A 23113-nucleotide genomic window follows, 5' to 3' on the forward strand; every position below is an offset into this window, starting at 1 on the left:
CTGGAGGAAGGTGCCTCCTGAGACGGGAGTGTCAGTGTCCAGGTAACAGCAGGAGCAGGGCAAAGAGGCAAAGAACAGTGGGGTTGCTTGGGCCTGATATCAGGTAGGAAGGTTGAGGTTTTCCCCCCCAGGAAATAAGAGGAGTTTCTGTTCTTCTGCAGAAAACAGGGAGACAGCACCTGCCCTCTTCTCACTCACGTGTTTTACCTGAGCAAGCTCTCTAGCCTGACACCAAATCCTAACAAAACAGATGCTCACATTTTCTATTACACTTTTCAACTTAACATAAAGCATACTTTTTTGTTTTACAATAGAAACATTTGAGAAGAAAAGAGATAAACTGGACTATACTTTAAAAATATGAAAATAAGAATAAAAGAACAGGAATTTAAATAACTTATTGTACTTATTAAGATGTAGGTAATACAGTGTTTTGAGCGAACAGGAGGCTCTTCTTTTCAATAGGACAAGTAAATAATATTTATTTCGTTTGAATTTTGTTAGGAAAATAAAAAGAAATCGAACCTTTAAATTATGTTTGCCTGACAGATTGGGTTGTGGCTGTGGATGCCAAGGAGAACCATCATTTTCTAAAGGGAAAATGTCTTTTTTTTTTTTTTTTTTTTTTTTTTTTTAGAGAATCTTCTAGGCATTGCCATTCTCCAGCTCCTCATTCTCAGAACCTTGTTATCATTGTTTAAATAAAGCACTAACTAGATGCCAACTTTAAGCTTAGAAGAGATTATGGTAAATGATTCTCTCTTTTCAAAAGTGATAAAGTCTTGTTGGTTAGCTTCAGCTCTATAACTGTCCTAGAGAGAGACCTAAATTTCCACTGAAGAGATGAACGTTATATAAAATGTAGAATTTTTAAGAAAAGTCCCTGTAATGCCACTGATTCACTGCCTCATGAAGAATCATTTATGCTGTGAAACTTTGGCAGTGGTGAAGTTGAACAAACAGACTCAAGGCTGCAAATTCTCCCAGAGATCAAGCGGCCAATTCTCTATTCACCGACTCTCAAAGTTTTGGGCTGTACCGAGTGAATATCTGACCCCCATCCCCTCGGTGGGGACCTGAAACAGAATGCCCACCAAGCCTTACAGCCCCTGGAGGCTAGTATCCACAGTATCCTGGGTCCAGGAGCCTGTGGGATGGGACGACTTGAAATCAGCTTCAAAAAGCAAATAAGTGGCCAGGCACGGTGGCTCATGGCTGTAATCCCAGCACTTTGGGAGGCCGAGGTGGGCAGATTGCCTGAGCTTGGGAGTTTGAGACCAGCCTGGGCAACACGGTGAAACCCTGTCTCTACTAAAATACAAAAAAAAATTTAGCTGGGCGTTGTGGTGGGTGCCTGTAATCCCAGCTACTCAGGAGGCTGAGGCAGGAGAATTGCTTGAACCAGGGAGGCTGAGGTTGCAGTGAGCCAAGATTGGGCCAGTGCACTTCAGCCTGGGTGACAGAGAGAGACTCTGTCTCCAACAACAACAACAACAAAAAGCAAATAAGCACAGGAGGTTAATAGATGAGAAAAGCTGCGTGTCAAGAGAACTGTGAAGAATGGCTTAAGACTGGAGAGCTGCCTGGGCGAGAGACCGGGGCTTTCCTTGTTTTCAAAGAATTCTTCCCAATCTGAGGTTTAAAATACCTGTGAGAGAAGAGACGATGAACATTTAAAAGATATGCAAGAGTCTTAGGAAACATAGACAACATGTCTACCAAAATGGAGATGGAATCCTGGAGGAGAAGACAGAGGACAAAACAGAAAAAGAAATAGCTGTCAACTTGGAATTCTGTATTTCCTTATGTTATTGTTGCTGGGGTTTGAATATGTCCCCCCAAAAGTATGTGTTAGAAACGTAATCACTGATGCAACAATGTTATGTGGTGGGACCTTTAAGAGGTGACTAGGTCATGAGGGCTGTGCCTTCATGAATTAATTAATTTAATTAATGCCATTAGCATGGGAGTGGGGTCCTTATCAAAGAATGAACTCGGCCATCTCTTGCTCTGTCTCACCTATGTGATGCCTATCACCATGTTATGATGTGGCAAAGAGGCCCCCCAAGATGCCAGTAACCCCATCTTAGACTTCCCAGCCTCCAGAACCATGAGATCTAAATATCTGTTTATAATAAATTGCCCAGTCTGTGATATTTTGTTATAGCAGCACAAAATGGACTAATAAAAGGGTAAGATGAAAATATTTTAGGTCAAGAAGAGGAAAATAAAAGAAAAGAAGGAAGAAAGAAAGAAAGGAAAGAAGGAAGGAAGAAAGGAAGGAAGGAGGGAGGGAGGGAAGGAGGGAGGGAAGAGAGGGAGGGAAGAGGAAGAAGGAAGGAAAGAAAAAAAGGAAGGAAGAAAAGGAAGGAAGGAGGGAGAGAAGGAAGGAGGGAGTGAGGGAGGAAGAAGAAGGAAGGAAAGAACGAGGGAAGGAGGGAGGGAAGGAGGGAGGGAGGGAGGGAGGGAGGGAGGGAGGATAAAAAGGACAGAAGGAAACCGAGATGTTACTGCTCACAGAGCATTGCTGAAAGCATCACCAAGGGAAAAAAAATGTGACTCTAGAAAAAAGATAAAAATGAAAAGGAAAAAAAGTGACAATCGAAGCAACTAGTAAATATGTGAGTAAAATTGAAACACATTTTGACTATGGCAAATAAGAGTAAGTTCTGATTTGGGGGGTTCTGACCCACCCAGAACACATGAGAAAGGTGGGAATAATCTACTTGAGGTGATCTATTTTAAGTTTCTTGTGTTGTTTTCTAGAAATGTAGTCAGACTGATTAAGTTTAGATGTTATTAAATCAAGTTTGCATAGTGCACACTTAAGGACATGGAAAAATTAGAGTACTCATGCACTTCTGGTAGAATATAAAATAGTGCAGTTGCTTTAGAAAACAGTTTTCATTTTCTGAAAATGTCAATCATAGCATGTAGCTATGATTCAGCAATTCTGCTCTGAGGTGTCTACCCAACAGAAATGAGAACATATGTCCACAGAAAAACTTGCACACAAGTTTTTTGTGTGCATTATTTATAATAGCCCAAAGCAGAAACAACCCAAATGTCCATCAACTCATGAATGAGTACATAAAATGTGGCACATTAATATAATATAATATTATTTGTCAGTAAAGAGGAATGAAATATTGATACATGCTATAACATAGATGAACTTTAAAAATGTGATGCTTTGCAAAAGAAGCCAGACACACAAGCCCAGATGTTATATAAATCCTGCTTATATGAAATATCTAAAAGAGACAAATCTACAAAAACAGAAAGTAGATTAGTGGTTGCTGAGGGGGAAGTGAGTGGAATGATATCAGGTGAGGGAGGGAGAGAAGGAGGTGGCGGAGACACCTGAGACTCCAGTTTCCTGAGAGAATTTGGGAAGATGGTGAGGATTCCCCCATCCAAAGCTACCAGCAGAGACGTCTATGTCTTCGGGATGGACCTGCCTTAGCTCACCTGCGTGCTTCATCCTTGGCCGGGGGAAACATGGCCTGAGCATGGACATGGAGATGGGTCTTGGGGCACAGCGGCTGGGACTTTTGTCAGTTACATTTCCCTCAGGGGCCAGAGAGAGGTAGGTTCGAGGTTGCTATGCTGTCCACAAATGACAGGCCACAAAAACAACCCAGAAAAGTTATAGAAAAAGATTGGAAGACTACACTGAACAAATAAAAACTTACTTCACCTTTGATCTTAAGCACATGTAAAGAGTAATGGTGTTATTTTTAATGGGGCATTACAGCTACAAAAGACCTTCACTGCGACCTAGGATTCACTTTCACTTATAGACAAAATTCCCGAGTGGTCTACCCAAGATTCTAGAGAGTCCTTGAGACAGATGGGAGCTCGATCCCAGAGTCGTGTGCACTTGTTTGGAAATGAAGGTATGATGTGAGAGGCTGTAAAGAAATCTAATTCCTAGGTGGAAGAACTGAGGATACCTGAACAAGGACCCCATCTATGACTGTGCTCTGCTGATCTCTGAGATGTGTTGTCAGCTTGTCTTGATTCAGACCTCTGTGCCAATTATCTGTTCTTGGAACTCGGGGTTTTAAAAACAATATAGTTTTCCATTCCCACATTACTTCCCTTAGAATAATGGCCTCCAATTCCATCCAGGTTGTGGCATATATTCTCACACATAAGTGGGAGCTAAGCTATGAGGACACAAAGACATGAGTAGGATAAAATGGACTTTGGAGACTTGGGAGAGAGGGTGGGAGGGGGTGAGGGATCAAAGACTACCCACTGGGTATAGTGGACACTCTTCGGTGTTGGGTGAGCCCAAATCTCACAAATCACCACTAAATAACTTATTCATGTAAACAAATACCACCTGTTCCCCCAAAGTTCTATAGAAATAAAAATAAAAACTAAAAATTAAAAAAACATAGTTTTTGTTAAAACTGTCCTTTTAAATAAAGCAGAGAAAACAGAGACAAATAAGTTAGAGAATATTTTCTGAGATATTTTACCAACCTTATGGTTATTCTTCCTCTTCTAGACTCTATGCCAGCACACAGCACACCCCTGACACACATATTCACATATAGTCCCTTACACACTTATGCATACAAGGCCTGAATACACACACCTGCACACATCACACAGTCTCTCTCATAATTTAGAGGACATTCATTGTCTTTGCAGCTATACTCTTAAATCATTCAAATAACTCTAGCTGGCTTGTCCCTGAGTTCTTTGTAGAGCTTGAAATATATCTTTTGAGGCAGGGGTGTTTGCTAAAATAAGAATACGAAATTACACATGTGAATAAGGAAGACACATTTATATTTGCTTAGAATGAACATAAACACATTGCAAGGCCCTCCCCAGGACTTGGGAGGGACCCGTCCGTGGAACTCTAGATTCCTGAAGCTCAAGATTCCGTAACTTCCTGGTAAATCTTCCCCCAATAGATAAGAATGTTTTTAAATCAAAGCAAAGGCCGCAGTTGATTTTACCACTGTTCCTAACCTTGTTTAGATGTGACCATACAAGATGATTTGAAATAAGACCACACATAGTTAGGCCTTTCTTTGATATCCCTAAGTTTGAGACACTTTGACCGTAATTGTCAGCTCCGGGTACTGATCCCTTCCCATTTAGTGAACTCAAGCTCCAAGCTGTCTGTATGAGACTTCCATGGGGAGGCTGAGGTGGGGTAGGTGGAGGTTAGGACGGCTGGTAGTGAGGGCCCTGGTATGTGGTGGGGCCATTCTGTTAACTCAAGCTCTTTGTATGAAGCTTCCATGGGGAGGCTGAGATGAGGTTGCTGGAGGTCAGGAAGGCTGGTAGCGAGGGCCCGAGTATGTGTGGGGCATCCTACAGGAACATTGTGCTCCTTGTAGGATACTCCAGGAAAGGTTGGTGAAAAGCTTTTGCCCTTTGAAAAATATAGATAAGGCAACAAAAAGGCAATCCACAGACTGAGACAAAATTTTGGAGAACATATATTCAACAAAGGGCTTGTATTCAGAATATAAAAGGAAATATGAACACACACACAGACACACACGCACATGTCTTAGTAATAAGGAGAAAAGAGACCTCAATGGTCAAAAGTGCTCAAAGATTTGTAGACACTTCACCAAAGAAGATATATGAATGGCAAGCACATAGAGGAAAGATGCTTAACATCACTAGCTTTCAGAAAATGCAAATGAAACCAAAATGCAACATTGTTGTGCCCACTAAAATGGCTAAATGTAAAAAGGCTGACAATACTAAGTGTTGGTGAAGACGCAGAGTGAATGGAACTTTCATTTATTGCTGGTGGAAATGAAAAATGGTGCATCTACTCTAAAAACTAGTCAGAATCTTAGAAGGTTTAGCATATACTTACTGTATGACCCAACAAACTCACTCCTCCTATTTCTCAAAGAGAAATAGAAGCATGTCTTTGCAAACATGTACACACATGTTTATAGCAGCATTATTCTTAATAGCCAAATACTGGAAGCAACCCAGATGCTCATTGGCTTTGGTGAATGCATAAATACCATGGAGTATCCACACAATGGAATACTACCCAGTAATAGAAAGGAACAAAATAGTAACACATGTCACAACATGGATGGATGTCAAAGACATTATGCTAAGTTAAGGAATTCAAACACAAAAAAGGCACATGCCATATTATTTCATTCTTATGAAATTCTATAAAAAGCAAAACCATCATGTCAGAGAGCAGACCAGCATTGGCCTGGAGCTAGGGATTGGAGGAGAGGATCAATTGCAAAGTCACACAGGTAACTCTTTGGTCAATGAAACTGTTCCCTATCTTGATTGTGGTGATAGTTACACAACTGTATACTTTTACCTAAAGGTATCCAACTTTGTCTTAAAAACAAAAACAAATAGTTGAGGTCAAACCACTCAAAGGTGTAATATCGACATTCAAAAAACATGCACAAAAGTCAGGTTGTCTTTGAATACGAGTGGTTTCCCAGGTAACAATTTCTCTATGTAGAACAGTCTAACATTCATATCAACCACATTCTATTCTGGATTGGAGAAACAATGATTTTTGTTCAGTAATAAATGCCCCAAATCTTGAATCACAAACCACTAGGTCAGAGTAGAGCTATTTACAATCGTCTATTGGCAAGCCATCCGCTTATTCTAAGGAATCAGCCAAAATCCTGTAGAGCTGTTTTTGAAACTGCTTTTAGGACTTAGTATATTCTTCTGATCCTTTTCAATGCTAGAAAGCCTATGTCTTGGAAACAATTTGGTTTCTGAAAATAATTTTTGATCATTTGATGTTAAGTCTTGAAGTAAGCAGGTAGCCGGCAATTCTGAAAGGGAGGGACGCATTTGGATTTGATTGTTCATCAACAGCCTCAGGACTTTCTGGTTCTTGCTCATCTCCATGAGCTTCCCTTGGTCAAGGCATCCTCAGAAGGCATAGGAAGACAAGACTACATGCCTCTTCTGTTCTTGGATCGGTCTTTGCTTCATTCATGGCACACGCATTTCCTGAATGTACAAAGAAATGCTGGCTTGAACAATGGTAAGGGAGTGGATGTGGAAACAAAAGAAAAAAAACAGTAGTTCAAGGTTGTAAGCCTTTTGAACATGGTGCCACTGATAAGCAAGGGGAGTTTTAGGGTGAGACCTGGTTTGGGGAGAATTGTCTTGAGCTTGATTGTAGTCACATTAGGTGTAAGTTGTGATAGAACAGTCAAGAAGAAAGATGTGATCTCATGTGGATTCAGGTCTGAAATAGAAACCAACCATGGAGGTGGGAGCAGAATGCATAAGAAATGAAAAGATCTCCAAGGGGAAAGCTGCGTAAGAAAAAGAGGCTCACATCTGATTCCAGGGAGATCCTGCATTGCTCTGTCACCTACTCCATCCTCCAGCCCAACCATGGAAGCTGGAATTTAAAATAAAAACACTGTGATTTTATTTGCACTTATTTGTTTAGGCTTAAAAGACTGAAAATGTGTGATATTTACGTATCTACTGCCCCAGTGAAAGTACAATAAGAAACAGGGTTTATCTTCACAAGGTAAAGACAGCATGCCCAGGCTAGAACAGAGATGGAATCCATTGTGTGTCATGGTTTTTAGAAACTGGAATGCTGGCCGGGTGCAGTGGCTTACGCCTGTAATCCCAGCACTTTGGGAGGCCGAGGCAGGCGTATCACAAGGTCAGGAGCTTGAGAACAGCCTGACCAACAGGGAGAAACACCGTCTCTACTAAAAATACCAAAGTAGCTGGCATGGGGCATGGTGGCACATGTCTGTAATCCCAGCTACTCGGGAGGCTGAGGCAGGAGAATTGCTTGAACCTGCGAGGCAGAGGTTGCAGTGAGCCAAGATCGTGCCATTGTACTCCAGCCTGGGTGACAGCAGCGAAACTCCGTCTCAAAAAAAAAAAAAAAGAAAGAAAGAAAGAGAAAAGGAACAGGAATGCCTAGCAGAGTAGCAGAGCTCTCCATGGGGAGGAGCCTCTGTATGTGCCTAGATATCAGGCTCACACTTCAACCACGTCATAGACAGGGAGCCACGGGGATACAGCCAAATCCAGAATGTGGGAGATTCCACATGACACATGACTCAGTTTCTTCATTTCTTCCAAAGACCCAGCAAACAAACAAAACAAAACAAAAAAAAGGTGGAGCTAAGGAATGGAAGCTGTTGTAGATGATAGGAAAGGTAAGAAATCAACAAATGCAATGTGGCCCACGTTGGGATTTTGATATAAACAAACCAATGGGGAAAAGACATTTATTTTGATACAATCAGTGAAAATTGAACACAGACTGGGCATTTGATATTATTAAGAAATTGTTGCCAATTTTCTTGAGAGTGATAATGGAATTGCGGTTAAATATAAAAACATCGTCTGGAATATAATAAAACATTTGTGCAAAAAGTGACACATTGAGATTTGCTTTAAAGTTTTGAAGCTTAAAAAATGTGGAGGTTGATAGAGATTGATGAAAGAAGAAAGAAAAATATTGGAAATTGGTGAAGATGGGTTACGAGTGCATGAAAATTTACTAAATTGTTTCCTCTAATATATGTATGTTTAAAATATTCTATCATAAAATGTTCTTTAAAATAGCAAATAATGTCTGGTGGGTAATCATAAGGTACTTATGCTTGCCAGGTTGAGATATTGTGGAAGTCGTTATTCTGGTAGGGATATAGACCTTGGCATCAGAATCACTTGAGTTCAAGCCCTGACTCCTCCAGGATTGACTATTGGGCATGAGGTGAGTTTCATGACCTCTCTGAACTTCAGTCTTCTCAAATGGTATATGGGGAGTACAATTAAGATAGATCCTGTACCTCAAGCGTGTGTTCAGGACACAGAGAACCCTCAGAATTTGTTGAATCAATGCATAAATAAAGGAAGAAATGTGTGAAGGAATAGTTGACACAAATCTTTGGATAAATGACAAAGCTTTTAGCCAAAGTATTGACAAGAACTCTTACCTGAAGTATATCAACAACAAGAGGAAGAAGCCAGCCTCCTGCTTCTGCACGCAGCCCCTGCTGTCATTTGGAAGTGTCTGTGTGGATGCAGAGTCTGGGGTGGGTGGGGGATGAGGGGCATGGTTCAAATCATTCCTAAGGGGACCTGCAGGTGCCAATGGACATTGAGATAGAGGAATTTTCACTAAATGTACATGAAGTGTATATTTTGAGAGTGGGAAGGCACCTCCTACTCGGAACTGATAGCAGGTATTATCTTAGTCTGCTCAAGCAGCCATAGCAAAATCTCACAGACTGGCGGCTTAAACAGCAGATGCTGATTTCTCACAGTTCTGCGGGCTGGAAGTCCAAGATTAAGGTGCCAGCTGCAGTTTCGGCATCAGGGAGGACTGGAGTCTTGATTTGCAGACGGTCGTCTTCCTGCTGTGACCTCACATGATGTCAGAGAGCACAGAGAGAGAAGGAAAGAACACTCACCCCATTCATAAGAGCTTCACCCTCATAAAAAAATCACCGCCAAAAGACCCCATCTCCAAATACCATCGCACTGGAAATGAGGGTTTCAACACAGGCATTATGAAGGAACATAAACCCTCAGTTCATGGCGGGTATCCTGTCTTTCTCTACATAAATCTGCAATATTTAACACAGTGTCTGGGTTTTAGTTACAACAAGATAATCATTTAATGAGCTAAACTTATCTTAGAGAAATTCTAGTCAGCTTTTCATATTGCAATTTGCTAGGAAGCCAAGTTTCTCAAGGGGAATAGGAACTGCAAATCACTTGTTTAGAAAAAAATTCTCCTGTGACACACACATCTGTGTACAAACACACACAACCACACACACATACACACACACACACACACACACGGCTGACCTCTTGAAAGACAGTCGCTGATGGGAAACTGTTTTAACCCTCTGGAGTGCTGGTCCCTGGGAAAGTCTGGCAGTGACAGTTTTGGGAAACTCTTTGGCCGAGAAACCCATACTTTTATATCACAAAACATCGCACTGCTTAATTTTAGCCTTGTGGTACAAAGAAAATATCTCTGCAAGATTTTCAGAGACAGGCGGCTTGGTAACCATCTCCACTCCAATAATTAGCAAACACCCTCTGCTACCCTGGAGGTGCAATCTAACCAACACCCCAGCACCATGATCACCATCCGGCCAGGGGTCCTGGCAGCCAGTGTGGGGATTTGCAGTACTTACAGAAATGCTATAAAATCTCCAAACGTCTTCACTGTTGCCTTTTGCTCTTTAGTGCAACTTTTCTGCATTGTAGTTATTGTATGGCTTTGTATTTCTTGTTTTTTACACTCAGGACTTTAGAGTTAAGTATTTGTACACCAGGTAGGGCTATCACCTTTATCTCATTGTACATGCAATAGTATAACACACAATTTTGGTGCTTTTAACAGTATTTCTTTTTTTCATTTTTATTAAAGAATGTTTATTTGAATTATATACTTTTAAAAAATGAATGGTATTCACATACAGCATTAGATACACCCAGTGCCCATTTGTAGTTTGTCCAAGCTCCATCATAATAAACCACCAATGATGAACTCCAGTAGCAATGGGGCAAAAACCCCCTTCCAGGGATGGGCGCTTTACCTGGCTGGGTGCCTGACTGTAGGCTGGGCCTGCGTGTCTGGGAGTCCCAGGGCAGCTGGGTATTTGAGCAAAGCTCCTGGGGTTTGTCCTTCCCTCTGTACATTTTCTTACCATTGCACAAGCAGTGGGCACTGCCCCTCCCTGTCCATCGTCCTCCACATCAGCTCGGACCTCTGGGCTTCCATCTGGTAGACCCCTCGCTTGCTCAGGACATCCATTCAGGGTCTGGTCCCCATTCACCCTTCATACCTCCACTCAGGACATGCACTTTTATCTTCCTTTCTAGCCCTCAACAATCCAACTTTAATGGCCCATGAGAACCAGAGCTGACCCCATCAGAAACTTGCCAACAACTCAGAAGGGTTTGTGTTCCCCAGAAGGCAGACAATGCTCGACCCACCGGCATGCCACAAATGGAAGGGCAGAGCTGGGAGCCGAGGACGACGGGGATGTGGGGATGGAGGAATGGGGGCAGGGCTTCCTTCTCAGAATTGGTTGACCACCCCTGAAGGAATGGGAGAAGGAACAAGCAGACATTGCTGGTACACTGTCACGTGCATAGCACCTGAAATGAGCTTTCAAAGTCAGACTTTGCCCTGGTCACTGAGAGCAGCTGCAAGTGTGGGGAGACGCTGACCACCGGCACAGGTGATGGGCGTGACAGGTGATCTATCAAGTAGCCGAAGGGGTATCTGGGCGAGAAAGGTGGCTTTCTGAGGACAGGTTCCCTATCTGGTACTACCCAGATATTCTCCAGTGAGACTTCTGTGCTCCTCCGAGCAGTGAGACTGGCACGTGAAGAGATCTCTGAGAGACATGAAGTGAATGAGTGACAGGCTGTATCGCAGGGTCAGGTGATCCTGGTTTCAGTACAGCTTTCTTACCTCTCAGATGTGTAACATCAGATGAGTTGCCTAACTTCTTAAAACCTCATTTTCCTCATTTTTAAGATGGAATTAACAACAGTGTCCACTGTGTTCATGGTAATGTGTCCACAAATGTTAGAAGGGAGGAAAGAAGGAAGGAAGGAAGGAAGGAAGGAAGGAAGGAAGGAAGGAAAGAAAGAAAAATAAAAAATTTAAAAAAAGGAAAGAAAAGGAAAGAAAAAGGAGAGGGTAGGGGAGGAGGGGAGGGAAGGGAAAGGAGAAAGGAAAGGAGAGGATAAAAGGAAAGAAGAGTAGAGAAGAGGTTCATTTGTGGCCTCCATTTTGGGCCACCCTCAGCTAGCAGTGAGCATCCCTGGGTTAAAAGCAATAGGTTAAAGACACAGTTCTCTCCAGTCTGTGTCATCAGAAGAATATTTTACAAGCAACCTTGTAAGCATTCAAAGGGAAAGCTGGGCTCAATATTTCCTCCACCTAATGCAGAAACAATGAAAGCTGATGTTTATAAAGTGGGAAGATCGTAAGCACTAAATATTGCTCATTAGTTTATAGAAATAGTAGCATGGATAATAACAAATGATTTAGAAAGGCTGTTCAGTGATTCTTATTTACCCTGCCCAATAATATATGAACAAAAGGCCGGTGATAAAATTAGAAGACATCCCATTTAGAACAGATAAAAGACAACACTGCCTTGTTTACTCACCATGTAATTATCTTGTAAAAGTCTTCACTACAGGATATTATTGTGACAAATAGTTTCAGCTAAGGATTAGGCATTTATAGTAAGAGGAGCAACATGTGTAGTTCAAACCCTATCATGCTGTATACCACGGCATGGAAGATGCTAGCTGAAAGTGAGAAGAATAGAGGGAAGGTCCCAGAAAATTCAAGACTTAAGGTCGGCCAATTTCCCCCAAACATTCTTAGCTTAACTTTCCACGTATAAGAGCACGTGTTTTGCTGTGTGTTTATTTTTTCCGTTTTAGACTATTTATCTTTTTCATTATGGGGAAACAGAGGATTACATTCAGGCTAAATTGTTTTCCTGAGATTTTTGGCTAAATTAATTAATTTGGAAAAGAATTGCAAGCAGAGAGTATAGTAGACGTTAAAGATGATCAAACATCGTTGCATTGATCGCAGAAATGATGATTTGATCTCCTAAGGATTCTGGTGGTAGCAAATGCTCCAAACTGATTGCCTGCATTGGTAAAATAATTCTGACTATTACTAAATTGCTATTTCTCTTCTTCTAATGTGGATATAGTCTGAATAAATGGTATGCTTTTATCTAAAACATCTGGGTCTGATTTCTATTAAGGACATGATGAACCATTAGCCTGTAACAACTAACAGTTAAAATGAACATTTCCCCCCTATAGTTTGGCTATAACCAAAGCAGTGAGAACTTTTAGTCAAACCAGTTGCCTGGCATTTTTAAAATTACAGTAACAACACAAAAACTCCAAATATTAATTTTTACACAATTCTAGTCTATTATACTCAATTAAGTTAGTTAAAGTCATATGAATATGTAGATATAACTTGACTAGGCCTGATTTTCCTAAACCTTTATATAATTAGAACTATGCCTTATATCAGACAGTAAAATACCTTATCTAGAAAGCTTTTGTGTTTCCGAATGGGAAATTAATAGACGCATATAAATATATTTGTTATTAAGTGTGAATTTGCATGGTTCCTCTAAATCCAGTTTTAATATGGGCCAAATGAAAATCATATCTTGTTATTAGACTATTTATATTACCTTTGCATTGCTATTGAATTCATTATGTTTTTCCCTGTTAAATTGAATATAAACTAAGCCTAAATAGGCATAGAAATAAACATTAAAAAAGTAACACATTTAAAATATGCTCTATCTCTTTAGAAATAGAATTGACTCTATAAATGAACTGTTAATAATATATGTCTTTTTGCTTTTAAAGATTGCAAAGAAAGAAAGAAAGGGATGAACAGGGATTCTAGTTTCATACACTGGTTCAATGAATATTTACTGAGTGGATTTCAAAGCATTGTATTCCACTAGGTTACCAGGTTCTTGGGGAGCCGTTGGGTAACTTAGAGATTTAGAGGGAAAGTTACACATACACACACACACACACACACACACACACACATCACAGGTGTCAGCACCACCCCCACCCCACCCCCAGCAGTCTATAGCACTCACTCACACTTGCTTCCCTCTCATGGACCCTTCCCAGTGGCTACTCCTTCCTTTCACCCGACTCTCATGCTTACTTTATTTGGACAACCAGTGCTGATCCAGTGCCTAACCTCCAATCTTCTCCAGCTTTGCTTCTAAAGAAATGTAAATCCTACTAGTGTTGATGACTTGTCTGTCTGGTATTCAGTCCCACCTGGATCAATTCATTCCACTTCTTGGTTTATATCTAAAGGCTTTGAAATCAGTATATTAAAAGACATCTCTGCAGTCTCATGTTTACTACAGCATTCTCCACAATAGCCAAGATATGGACTCAACCTAAGTGTCCAACAAGGCATCAACAAATAAAGACAATGGGGTACATATGCACAACAGAATACTATTCAGCTTTAAAAAAGAGGAAAATCCTGTCGTTTGCAACAACATGGATGAACCTGGAAGACATTATATTAACTGAAATAAGCCAGGCACAGAAAGACAAATACCACATGACCTCACTCATCTGTGGAAAATTTTCAAAAGCTGAACTCACTGAAGCAGAGAGAAGAATAGTGGTTACTAAGGGCTGGGCAATGGGGGAGTTGGAGGTTGGGGAAATGTTGATCAAAGGATACAAAATTTCAGTTGGACAAGAGAAATAAATTCAAGATATTATTTTACAACATGGTGACTTTAGTTGATAACATTATTATATTTTCAAAAATGAAAGAAAAAAGAGTGAAAGGGGATGTAATACAGTCATAAAGAGCACAGAAAAAAAAAAAGTAAATCCCATTTGTACCTTGTTTTGAGCTGTGCTATTCCAAGGCCGGGGGGAATGCTTAAAGAAACCCTGATCTTGGAATGGCACAGCTGAGACAATAAATTCTGTGTCTTGTGGAAGAGAAAAACCATCATGAGTGGAAAAAATCAGAAGGGCTCAGAGGGAAAGTGGAAACTGACTTGTGGGTGAGGAATTGGACAGACACTGGGTGGCAATCTTGGAGAGGAAAACAGAATTTAAAAAAAGAATAAATGAGATACGTTCAAAGGCCAAAAAACAGATCATGGTGGTGGTGTAGTAGTTATCTCCTGCTGTGTAACAAGTTGCCCCCAAACTTAGCAGCTTGAATCAATGCACATTTATCATCTCACAGTTTTTGTGGGTCAGGAATCTTTGTGTGGCGTGGCTGGCTTGGCTCACTCACAAGTCCACACTCAGGTACTGGCCAGGGATGAGGACTCATCTGAAGGCTCAGGTGGGGAAGGGTCTGCTTCTGAGCACCCCTACAAGCATACCGGCAGGACTGCATTGCTCCAGGGTTGGGGGATTGAGGTCCTCAGTTTCTTGTAGATTTCAGCTGAGAAATGGACTCAGACATGCCTGTTGCCTGCCCTGCCTCCCTGAAGTCTTATTCTTTTCTTATTGGATAGGAAATTGACAATCAGTAAATGGTGAGATTGTTATTTTCACCTTCACCTGGACTTTATGGAGATAATCTCAGTCAATAGAGTTGCTCCACTCAGAGGAGTTCCAGGCACCAGGAAGTCAGTCAGGCGTGGGAGAGTTGCTGTTTCTGAAGGGGATGTGTGGTGGCTTCTCCCAGCTGGTTTCATTCTACTTGGATGATTGTCCCATGTGCTCATCAGGGGACAAGTCCTGTATGGGAAGGGACAAATGTGACAGTTCTGAGCAATGTCACGTCAGGTCCCTGCACACTTAAAATCTGATGAGCTATTATTTTTCATGCTCTCCCTGGCCAGAAAAATAATGTAGGGAATGGTTTGTCTGGTCACTGATGGAAGCAATGCGCCTCTGAGTGCAGTGTCATGCTCGCAGGTGAGCCTTCCTTCCTGCCCACGTCAGAGCACATCTCAGGGGAGATGCCTGGAAAGGTGATTATGCACAGTGGATTTCAACCCAGATGGCTGAGCCAGGTGGTGTGAGGAAAACCACTCTCGCAGCGCTGGGGATGTCCCCAATTACAAGGCAGGTCTGCAGCCTCTGGGCTTCTGCCACTCACCAGGCTTGCTCTGGGAACTGCAGTGCCCCATGTCAGTAAGCTGGCACAGGAGATGGAAGATAAACATAACCATTCTGTGTGTACTGTGGGTGCCGGATGCCGTCTCCATCACTCATTCATTGTTGTTGCTGCTAATCTGATCCCAGTTCAGGTGAGAGAAGGCCTCACTGACCCTGAAACAATTAGGATTTCTTTATTTGGAAATTTTCTAAGTGGCCACTGCAATTCATCCCCTCTGCAAGACTCTGACCGTAAAAAAGCTGCCCTGAAATCTTATGGACAAAACCTCTGTTTGGGTCTGGCCCGGTTCCCAGATGATTGAGTGCATGTAATCTGGGGGGTTTGCCTTCAGAGAAAATCAGTCATTTGTGGGGAAGCCCAATATTGTTCTCTTAGCTTGTCAAAAAAAAAAAAAAAAAGCCCACAGCCCAGGAATGAAAGAGCTGGCAGGTCCGTGCTTACAGGTCTCTGGGACCCTGTCGTCTTCTGCTCTTTAGCTGTCAGGGTTGGAAATGCAACTCTCCCCTTCCGTCCTCTGTCTCACTGATGGGGCCCATTCCAGCTGCTGCTGGCTGAAGACCCTGTGGGGACAGTCCACCCCGGCGTGCCACTCTGACTGGCTCAGGACAGGAACCTGAGCCTGCTGCAGACAGGTGACCGGAGTGCGCTGGGAGCCACACGGTGGAGCAGCCCCAAAGCCGAGGGCTTGCATGTGCTACTCCAATTAATTCTAAAAGCAACCTCATGGCACTGGCCTTTCTCCCATTCTGTAAATACGGAGGTAGAGGTTTTCTAGGTTAGGGAAACTTCTCAAAGTCTCAGAGACAGTGAGAGATGGACTTGGAATCTAATTTAGGGCTGTCTGTTTCAGATCCGAATCTGTCACATACGCTGATACTGGGCCACTCACCTGTCACTCACAGACACCACAATGACTGTGAAACGGCAATGCCCTGTTCGTCTCCTCTGCCCATAAGCTTCAGCCCTACCACCTCCCACACCCCTCTCCTCTACATTCTGCTTGGCTTGGAAACATGGATATATTAAAAGTCTGTATAGATGCCCAGAACCGAGTTATTAGATACCAGAGTATGGGGTTTCTAACCTCAGTTGATACTATAGACAGATGGCAAATAAATCACCCAGTTTGCCTAAGTTCTCTTTTTCAGTCACTCATATTTTCCTCAAATCATAGTAAAGCTGTTTGAATTACTGAGCCCCTGATAAACTAGACTGGTCCTGACACGGAACAATGAACTTGCCTCACACCACCTGTTACAGGCTGAATGTATGTGTCCTCCCAAAATTCACATGCTGAAGTGCTAAACCCCAGAGTGGGTGTATGTGGGGTAGGGAGGCAATTAAGGTTATGTTGGGTCACAAGGGCAGGGCCCTAATCCCATAGGATTAGCTTCCTTAAAAGGAAAGATACCAGAGAGTGTGCTCCGTTTCTTCTCCTCTCCTCTCTCCCTCTCTTTCTCCCTCCCTCCCTCTCTCTCTTTCTCTCCTTCTCCCTCTCTTTTTCTCTCTCCAACCATCTCTCCCTCCCTCCCCCTTTCTCTCTCTCTCTGCTATGGGAGGGCATGGTGAGAAGGCAGCTATTTGCAACACAAGAGGAGAGCCGTCTCCAGACACCAACCCTCTGGTCCCTTGATCTTGGACTTCCAGACTCTGAAACGATGAAAAACTAAATGTCTGTGATTTAAGCCACCCAGTCTGTGATAGACTGTTATGGCAACCAGAGCAAACCTGTCACAGTTTGTCATCAAATGTTGGCTTTGTGATTCACTGATGATTGTGTTTCTCCCCTACAAACTGTAAGCCCCACCAAGACTGAGCTCATGTCTTCCTGCTTCAGTGTTAGATCCCTAATTCCTCGCACAGTGCCGTGCATATAGTAGGTGCTCACTAAGTCTTTGTTGACTGAGGCCTCAAATCTAAACAGAATGGGAGATGCATAGGCCTCCACCCAGACACCCCCAATGCTTCTTTTTTACAGTTAGGGGAAGCCCAGACAGAAAGCTAGTAAATCGTTTACCTGAACTTACTCAGCAGGTGAGGGGCAGGTCAGGTCTGGACTGAAGGTCCTCCGGGCTCCCCTGAGCAGGGGAGAGAAATGACCTCAGGGCCAGCAGGAGGACTCTGAGGTGTGGAGCCCCCCAACATGCCAGGCACTGCAGGAATTGCTTCACTTAGCACAGAAACTTGAGGTGCTGCTCATGTTCCCATTTCACAAAATCAGATCTGAGACCAAAAGAAAATCCTACCCACAGCAGCGTGTCTGCTGCGCCCCCCTCACCCGATTAGCCCGGTGTTTGCCCTGCGTGCCCCCCAGCACCGAGCTCACTCGCCTTCTTCCCTGCGTGCCCCCGCCACCGGCGCCGAGCTCACTTGCCCTCTTCCCCGCGTGTTTCCATCAGTGCTTGCCTTGGCTCTGCTTTCTCCAAACCTGTCCCCATCGGTCAGCTGGGGTGGACGAGTGTTTTCCATCTTGCAAAGGCATTGTGTGGGGAAGATGAGATATTCCACGTGAAGCCCCCAGCACGGCCCCCAGGGCAGCCTCCTTCCAGGAATGTTGGCTCTGAGGTCGTCTTCCGCGTGAGTTTTCATCTGTCACTTGTAACAGGAGTGCTGGTGGGAACCATAGTGCAGGGGAGCAGGCTGACAGCAGCAGTTCTTGTTGGGGAAACTTTTTTCTCTATTGTTGGGGAGACTTTTTTCTCTACTGTCATAGCTTGAAATATCTGGGGTCTGCAAGTGAACGGACAGCAGACAGGTGGACAGGAGGGAGAGCAGGTCCATCGGCTGTGCTCATGAACACACACGTGAGGACACAGTAATGAGGAAAGGGTTTATATACCAGCAAACACAATAAAAACAGGGGCTCAGGGCTTCACGGGGAGTGTGGAAGGTCCTTTCGGTCTTGACGCTAATGGGCAGCTGATCCGAACTGGTTTTGTTTTGTTTTATTTTTTTTTTGAGATGGAGTCTCTCTCTGTTGCCCAGGCTGACGGGCAGTGGTGTGATCTCGGCTCACTGCAACTTCTGCCTCCCAGGTTCAAGAGATTCTCCTGCCTCAGTCTCCTGAGTAGCTGGGATTACAGGAGTGCACCACCACACCCGGCTAATTTTTGTATTTTTAGTAAAGATGGAGTTTCACCATGTTGGCCAGGCTGGTCTCGAACTAGTGACCTCAGATGATCGTCAGCCTCCCCAAGCTCTGGGATGACAGGCGTGAGCCACCATGCCCGGCCTGTACTGCACTGCTCGGTGTAGGGGGGTTCAGTCTTCCTCCAAGCAGGAAATGCCCCCAGAGGGGTCAAAGCAGCTCTGCTTCCTGGGGCAGCTGCTTAAGTGGAGGTAGTTTCTTTCTGCGGCTGCTGACTGTTCAGGAGTTTTCAATTTAAAATAATTTCCATCCCTTCATTCTCAACTGAAGTGTGGTCCAGCATCACCTGCAGGGCTTGGAAGACGGAGATCGCAGAGCCGGGTCCCAGGGTGTCTGATTCAGTGGGTCCAGAGGCGTGCCTATGTGTGGACAGCCATCGCTGACCGACCATAACCTCACATCTCCCAAACAGACACGGCCTCAGAAATTAACAATGGATGTTTGTCTTCAACGAAGCTTCCGCCCGACACATCAGATACAGTGCTGTGCTGGGCGGAGCCACAGGAAGCCTGGAGGCCTGGCTGTGGCTGCTGGTTTTGTCTCTGGGTCCCTGGTGCTGATGATCACAGGCTTCAGACACCCCTGGAGCTGTGCGAGCCGTCAGTAGCGTGTGTGTGCGCGTGCGTGTGTGTCCATGTGCATGTGTGTGCACATGTGTGCGAGTGTGTGCGTGCGTGTGCGTGAGTGTGTGATGCGTGTGCGTGCGTGTGTGTGATGCGTGTGTGCACATGTGCCCCTGCGTGTGTGGGTGTGCGTGTACATGTGTGCGTGCGTGGGTGTGCGTACGTGTGTGCGTGTGTGTGCGCGCGCATGTGTGTTCTCGTGCGCGCGCGTGTGTGTTCTCGTGTGCGCGCGTGTGTGTTCTCGTGTGCACGCATGTGTGTGTGTGTTTTCAGGGTCAGGAACAGGTTAACTGGATGAGATTCCATCCTCTGTGAACTCCCTGTGATTTTTGTGCAGTCACTATGTTGCCCAAACTGGCCCACTTCCCTTCACTGTTGTTGCTCCCGTGGGGCAGGAGGATTAATGTCCACGCTAGGATACAAAGCTTTCACACCCCACTGTCACTGAACTCCTGCCTGTAGGGAACATTGGCTATGATAAAGAAAACTAGGTAAAGCACTGAAAGGGCAGTGCTCAGAAAGAGAAAGAAATGCGAGCAGCCCTGGGGCTATTTCCTTCCTGGAGGTTAGAAAACTCTCTCTGAGTGAGTGTGTTGATCAGAGGTCGACTAAGCTGCCTCATGACAATCGAATTCTGAATTTACTGCAGAGACAATAACCCCATCACACAAGTACAAGGGCATGTCGGTGAAAACCATGTTTTAAACTGTCAAGCTTTGTAAATAATAAAGCAAATTCAGATACTGCAACTAGCAAAAAGAAATCTGAAAATGGTAGAAAAACAAGTTTTACAGTGTATTCTCTGACGGTGATGGTATTGAAAAGAAGCGGCATCTCCCATACTACACCTAGCAGCCTTTTTCCTCCTGTATGTAATTACATTTCAGGAGATAGCACTAGACCGATTCTATCCCGCTAGGTAGCAGGTTCAATTGTTATAAAAATAGTAAGTATGTAAGAGTTCTGAAAGTGTGCACAGAGGAATGAAAGATCAGTTAAAAAATTATTTTCATTTAAAAATAGTTCACACCCGTGTCAAGAGTTTATTTAAATACATTTAATTACATCATCTTTAAAGCATTTTTGTCCAGCAAGCAAAGCGATGTGATCACAAGTGATTTTTTGTTCTAAACAAAGTGATTTCCTGTTAGCACCGTGCAGAACTGTGTAGGCCCAGTGACCCTGGTTGGTGTCCGGATGATTTGATTAAAAGGGTGGCAAGGGGGAAGGATGAAGAGGGAAGGCCAGATGCTTTGGGATGTTTCCCTCTTTTTTTTTTTTTTTTTTTTTTTGCTGTATTGAATGTTTTGAGATAAGTATAATGCTTTAAAAGCAGAAAAGAAAATGTCTTGGCTGGGTGCAGTGGCTCATGTCTGTAATCCCAGCACTTTGGGAGGCCGAGGAGGGCAGATCGCCTGAGGTCAGGAGTTCGAGACCAGCCTGACTAACATGGTGAAACCCCGTCTCTACCAAAAATACAAAAATTAGCCAGGTGTGGTGGTGGGTGCCTGTAATCCCAGCTACCCAGGATGCTGAGGCAGGAGAGTCGCTTGAACCCGGGAGGCGGAGGTTGCAGTGAGCAGAGATAGAGCCAATGCACTCCAGCCTGGGCAACAAAGTGAGACTCTGTCTGGAGAAGGGAAGGGGAGGGGAGGGGAGGGGAGGTCCTTACACACAATATCAATTACACCAGAGTGAACTACATTCCCTGCAGCAGTTAATATTGGCTCAGTGCACCCGCCACTTTCCTGTGCCCTGAGAACACTGGCTTCAGGACCCCACAGGACCCCGGGATTGTGTGTCTGCCTTTGCCTCAACACAAATCAGCACTTCTGGTGACCTCTGTCTTTAGGGTTACCACTGTCTTTTAGGTCACAATGGGGTGACCACCATCCTTTGGGTGACCACTGTTAGTTAGTTAACAGTACCTACTCAGACAACTAAAGGAACAGTGAGTGTTGTAATATCTCCTTCCAAATTCCAACCTCCCCCACCAAAATCCAATTCACAATCAAAAAATCATTGTAAGAAACTGGGATTTTGTATGCACCAATTAAGAGTCAATGTTTGTTTCTCAGAAATATTATCTACGTACAAATCATTTTTGGAAGACATTCTAGAATGTTTCATGGAGAAAAGTTTAGATTAGAAAATAGAAATCTGTTTCTCATCCTTAATGTAAACAAGGCTTACATATTTGAGGGATGTTAAAAGATAAATTTAGGCACATGAAAAATTTGACAAGTTTATTTGAGCTGACAGCGATTCATGAATCAGGCAGCAACAAACCACAAGCTTCTAAGAGCTCCATAAGAGGGTGGGAGGGAAAACGTTTACAAGGTGTCTCTGGAAGCAGGACAAAGAAAACGCGTGATTGGTTAAAGTGGAAAGTCCCCAGCTAGAGGGGTTCCTTAGCAGTTACTGATTGGTAAAGTCTCCACTTGGTGGGGATTTGGTGGTTTCTGATTGATCGAGCTTAAGTTTCCTGTTACTATTTAGACTGAGTTGGGTTTTGCTTGCCTGTATAGCAGCCCAGGGCCCTGGAGTGCCTCAGCCCAATGGCCAACCAGTTAATTATTTAACACGGGACGTGGCTCGTGCATAGGAAGAGGTCTTCAGTCCTCAGTTTTCTATTCTTATGCCAACCCAATTTTATTTCTTCTTCAGCCTCTCTAGGCTGGGAAATGTTTAATTACCCTCTTTCTCAATCCTAATCTCTTTTTCCCCCTGGCTTCACAGATTCTACCTCCAGGCTCAATTTGGGGTGAGCTAAATTAGGAAGGCTGAATACAAAATTATGTCTGCCATTATTATTCCGTTATCGATATAGACACTATAAAATTTAAGCACAAAATCCTGAAGTACTCTCATAAGTGAAGGCCAGCTATACACCATGCAAAACAGGGTGACATATTCGTGCAGTGCGTGGAAGGATGTCCCTCTAAAAGATCCCAGATTCTCTACCAGTTCCTCAATGCTTGTCAGATGATCCGGTCACTAATAATGAAAAAAAAAAGGCACAGAGACTAAGCTATATTCTGAAGGGATTTACTTGGCTATAATTCTTTATGTCACGTAATGATGGGGTGATTTTGATTGGAGTTTAAAAAGGAACATCTGTTTGGGTGAGAAAAGTGCTCAGATGAGCTTAACCATAAAATATGAGGCAGCAGAAATGCCCCTGGGAGACAGGATTAAGCTGTTCTTCAGGATCTATTCGAGCTGTGCCCTTGGGGAGGTCATTCAGTTTATCAATGCCTCAGGTTAGCATCTCAAGAAATTCACGTCTCCGAGTTGTTATAAAGCTAAATAATTTAGCATCTATAAAATCCTATGAGATGAAAGGCACAATAGAAATGCAAATTATTATTTTATTATGAGACACCATTAATAGGACAGAAAGTAAAATGCTCTCTTTGATAGATGTCCAGTTCAGCTGACTGATGGCATTGTGCTTCCGTCTTAGAAATGTATGATACTTAACTGCAACAGATAATTGCCTTCCATCCTGCTTTGTTTCATCTGCTCTCCTTAAGAATTATCTTTGGTAGTTTCTCTTCAGGGGTTACCCCTGTCAGTTCATCCCGACATTCCTCAGCAAATTGAACAAAATCGTTGCCAGAAATCCTCAATGAGAAGCAATGCTTCTTCATT

General features: G+C 43.4%; 1 long non-coding RNA gene across 1 annotated transcript; it reads right to left on the bottom strand.

Moving 5' to 3' along the window:
• Window positions 1–5471: 5471 nt before the first annotated feature.
• On the bottom strand, window positions 5472–19229 carry LOC129136239 (uncharacterized). The gene is made up of 2 exons (XR_008537650.2): window positions 17706–19229; window positions 5472–15303 (listed from the first exon to the last, which is right to left on the bottom strand). It is a non-coding gene; the product is annotated as an uncharacterized LOC129136239 (long non-coding RNA).
• Between the last annotated feature and the right edge of the window lie 3884 nt (window positions 19230–23113).

Source organism: Pan troglodytes, chromosome 8 (genome assembly GCF_028858775.2).
Source record: "Pan troglodytes isolate AG18354 chromosome 8, NHGRI_mPanTro3-v2.0_pri, whole genome shotgun sequence".
Taxonomy (NCBI): domain Eukaryota; kingdom Metazoa; phylum Chordata; class Mammalia; order Primates; family Hominidae; genus Pan; species Pan troglodytes.